Below are 4,053 nucleotides of genomic sequence, written 5' to 3' on the forward strand. Positions count from 1 at the left end.
AGTTGGAACATTCCAAAATGCCATGGAGCTGTCAGTCTGCATGTCAGAATCGATGTGCAAGCTTGTCAGGAGAAAAGCAGGGGGAATGTGGGGCTTGAAATAGTCACCAGCTTCTAGGGTTTAGTTTAAAAGTTATAATAGTTTAAAAGTTGAAATAGAAATATAAATAAATATATATAAATATATATATATATATAAACAAAAAAAAAAAGTAAAAATATCCACAATATTACAAAATTAAGTAAAGGTAATAAATACAAAAAAAAAAAAAAAAAAAAAAAACCCAACCCTATAACAACTATCTATTAGTTTAGGAAGTTATATATTACCCTTTATCAAAGAAACCTGTAACTACTCTTAACCTATAGTCAATTACTTCTTTAAAATCTCACAATCTCTAAAACTAATATTTATCTAAATAATAAATCAATCTTAACATAAAAGTAATCCCATCCCTTCATTAAAACCAACATCAATAATAGGTTTATTAGTAGTAATAGAAGCAAGGCCACTTCAGGATTGTAAATCAGGCTTTTTGTTCAGAACTGTGCTGTAGGAATTAACTTTTCATGTGAAATAGTAAGAGATACATATTTATTCATGTATGAAAAAGAAGTATTCCAGTCAGAGGTGACAAGACAATTCAGATTATTGGAGGATGTTCAGGGCTCCAATCCAAGACTAGACTTGGAAGCATTAACAAGGTTTGGGAAAAGAAGAGCTCTGAGAAAGCAGAATTTCCACTGCTATTGACAGAAACTCAGCAAGGCAGATCCTTTGCAGCATCCCAGAATTCCCAGGGCAAACCCTGAGGGTCCAACCTGGGATTTCAAAGAATTCCCAGAAATTAGAGCTGAAGGGCCTCAAAAATGAGAAACCTGGCAGTAACCATGCTGCTCTCCCAAATGAAGCCTCAGTGTGAATTATTCCTCATTTTCTCCCTTTCAGCCCTGTCCTGGCCCATCTTTGGTGGTTTTTTCCTCTCACACAGCTCTGGTCACAAAGAACACATAGAGATAGGGAAGGCTTTGCTTAAAATGCAAGCAGCAACACAATTAAATACAAATTGCACTTTGTTCCCATTTTCCTTTGCCTTTTCTGGTTTTCCTTTGCCTTTCCTATGCTGGTTTTCACCTGCACCTCATTACCTCACACCTGGATACAAAACTGTCTGTGGGTGCTAATTACAGCTGCTGCTAATTAAATAGGAGGTTTGCTTTACCTGTTAATGCTGTGATTGCCAGATGTTCAGTGAGGAACCTCAGAACTGTGGCTGAGGATGGGCTGACAGTGGGGACACACTAGGTGTGCAGACTGGATGTTCTGAGATGTTCTTCAGAAATACTGAGCAGGGTTCAGACAGAGCAAGAATAAAGTGAGGAGCAAAAAAAAAGGCAAATTTCAATTTGACTTTCCAGCTTCAGGTAACCTGACCTGAGCAACAAACCCAGATGTGAAATTTATGGGAGTGGCTTTTCCCACAGGATGTCTTGTCATCATTTTCCCTCACACCACATGTTATTCCCCATAATTTAAACCTCTATACCACTCTCAGTGGCAGCTCAGGGCAGCTTCAGCCTGAAGTTTGAAAGAAAGAAGTTTCCTTTTATCTTCTTGTAAAGACTCACCACATAGTTTGCATTATGATTCAGATCCAAGGAAACCTCTCCTGACCCTCTGGGGACAAACAGATTTTGTGTTGGCATGTGCTGCCACCTAATGATATGGAAACCAAGACTTTGGAAGGAAAAACCTCAGAACTGCATCAAAAAAAATAAAGCAGCTACAGAAGGGATTTGTAAGTTTTATCACCTGGAACAGGGAAGGGCAAGTCAATGTATGAAAAGCTGAGGGTAGGACTGGGTGTGAGGTGGGGATTGGCTCCAAACCCAGGTTCAGACTGCTTCTAACCAAAAGGTGTCCCCACAGCACCACAGAAATCCTGCCCAAGGTTCTCTATGGAGCACCTGCAGCCTGGGGTGAGGTTATTCTGCCCCTCAGAGCCGCACAGGAACCTTCCCCAGGGAGCTGCTGCCTCCTGCCCTGCACAGGGCAAGCACCACAAGCAGCTTCCGACAATTCCTGTTCTGAAATGGGACTTTCAGCTGGGAGAAATCTGATTTCTGAGTCCAATTTCACTCACTATGTCCTTGATAAGAAGAAATAATCTCTCTCGGATAATTCCACGTAAATGCAGAGTGGTGGCTGCTGCAGGAAGCAGAATTCCAGTGTGCAGAGTTTCAGGGTTCCTCAGACAGTTCTATCAGCCCATGAAATAACCACATTTATTTAATAACAAGCCCAGAGAAGCAGAACCACATTTCCTGCCCTCAGTGCTGCCTGTAGATTCCTCCCCAAAACAGAGCTTCCCACAGATTGGATCATTTCACATAAAATCCTCAAGCTCTATAAAAATACAGGTAAATTGAACTCCTGCAGCTGAATAGATAAAAATTTATTTAACCTTGCTGCAACAACTCAAAGGACACTTAGGATGCAAAAGAGGATTAGTCCAGACTATGTGTTACATTTCCCAAAAAAAACCACACTTGGCTTTCCAATATCTGCTGAAAAAAAACCTCTTTAATTTCAACAGTTCTAAACCACTCTACTTGAATTAGCCAAATCATTAGGATTTTTAAATTAGCAGCAGCACTGTACTAGTCAGAGCAAGGTTACAATTCAACCTGCAGGAGTGGGGTGGATAAAATAGGGGTTTGAGGAGGCTGAGCTTACCAAGGGTAGGAATAATTGAGCAAAACTTGCACATGCAGTGAATCTAAAACCTAGGGAAAAAAAGTCAATTTGGATCACAAAAAGGCTTCTGAAAACACCCAGAAACAAATGAAAAAAACCCCACAAACTCCAGAAGTAACAACACTAGAAAACTAGTTGAAAAATAAAGCTGCCACCCCTCCTTGCTGTGCGCTCAAGGAAAGGGGAGACCACAGCTTCATCCCAAAAATCCAAATTCTTCCTGCTGTCTCTCCCTATCACTTCACTCTCCTTCCCCAGTCATGGTCATCATGTGCAGCCAAATTCTTTTAATTAATCCAATTAGCTAATAGCCTCTAATAGGCTCCAACAGCCCTCCCCCTTCTGCTCCAGGAGCAGAGGCTGCACTGGCAGCTGAAGGTGTAGAGAAGGGGAAGGACAAAAGTGGTACCTACAGGAGGTGGAAGAGGAGGAATCTGTCCCCAAGAACCCAAAAAGTTTCCTGCGAAGTCTCAGGAAAGAGCTTGGTAAACACACAGAGACTTTTAAGCATAACCTGTCCTGGTTTGCTGGAAATAATATCTAAGGATAAGCAGGAAAAATGAAAAGCTGATTTCAGTGTCACTTGTAGCACATCATGCACAGAGGTTCCCTGTTCCTGTTTTATCTCAATGGCCTATTCTGCTCTGATTTCTGTTTTCTGAGCTGGTTTTTTCTGTTTTTCTGAGCTGAGTTTTAGGTTCCAAGGTCTTTAGCCTGTGATTTTTGCCTGCACTTCAAGCCAGACAAAAAAAGTTGATTTCACTGGGATAGGAAACCAAAACCAGGCAAGGTGCTAAAGTCCAAAAGAATTCCTGGGCAGGTTTCTGATGGAGTTTACACAGTTTTTCTTCAAAGGTGATGTAGGGGCAGGCTGGGTGAAGACCTGAGTCTCCAGAGCAGGGAGAGCTCAGCTCCTGCTGCTCCAGCCAGGCTCTGCTGCCCCACAGAGGGCTGTGAGCACAAGCACAGCCCTGAACCCCCCATAACCAGTGAATAACCCGCAGAAAGACTATTCTGGTCAGGAACATTAATCATTAAGCACCAAAGGTTTGTGTCCAAAAAGGAGGCAGAGGAGTCCTGAAACTTTATTCAAGCAAAGGCAGAGGCCATGGGGCATTCCCCTGGGGTCTCTCAAATTGTTAGAGGACACAGCCTCCTTTTTATCCCAATTTCCCGTCTGCATTTCCCTCTCTCTTTCCCCATTGGCTGAGATACATGAGAAGTACAGATTTCCCAAATCACTTAAGACAGACCCCTTCTAATGTATACCCCCCTCCTTTTTATTTTCCTAAGGAA

At 42.0% G+C, this 4,053-nt stretch overlaps 1 long non-coding RNA gene across 1 annotated transcript; it reads right to left on the reverse strand.

The window, feature by feature from the left end:
• Positions 1–2,105: 2,105 nt before the first annotated feature.
• LOC135307316 (uncharacterized) lies at positions 2,106–3,020 on the reverse strand. Its single transcript, XR_010368020.1, has 3 exons — positions 2,913–3,020; positions 2,737–2,786; positions 2,106–2,208 (listed from the first exon to the last, which is right to left on the reverse strand). It is a non-coding gene; the product is annotated as an uncharacterized LOC135307316 (long non-coding RNA).
• Between the last annotated feature and the right edge of the window lie 1,033 nt (positions 3,021–4,053).

The sequence above is a fragment of the Passer domesticus genome, chromosome 9, assembly GCF_036417665.1.
Source record: "Passer domesticus isolate bPasDom1 chromosome 9, bPasDom1.hap1, whole genome shotgun sequence".
Classification (NCBI taxonomy): domain Eukaryota; kingdom Metazoa; phylum Chordata; class Aves; order Passeriformes; family Passeridae; genus Passer; species Passer domesticus.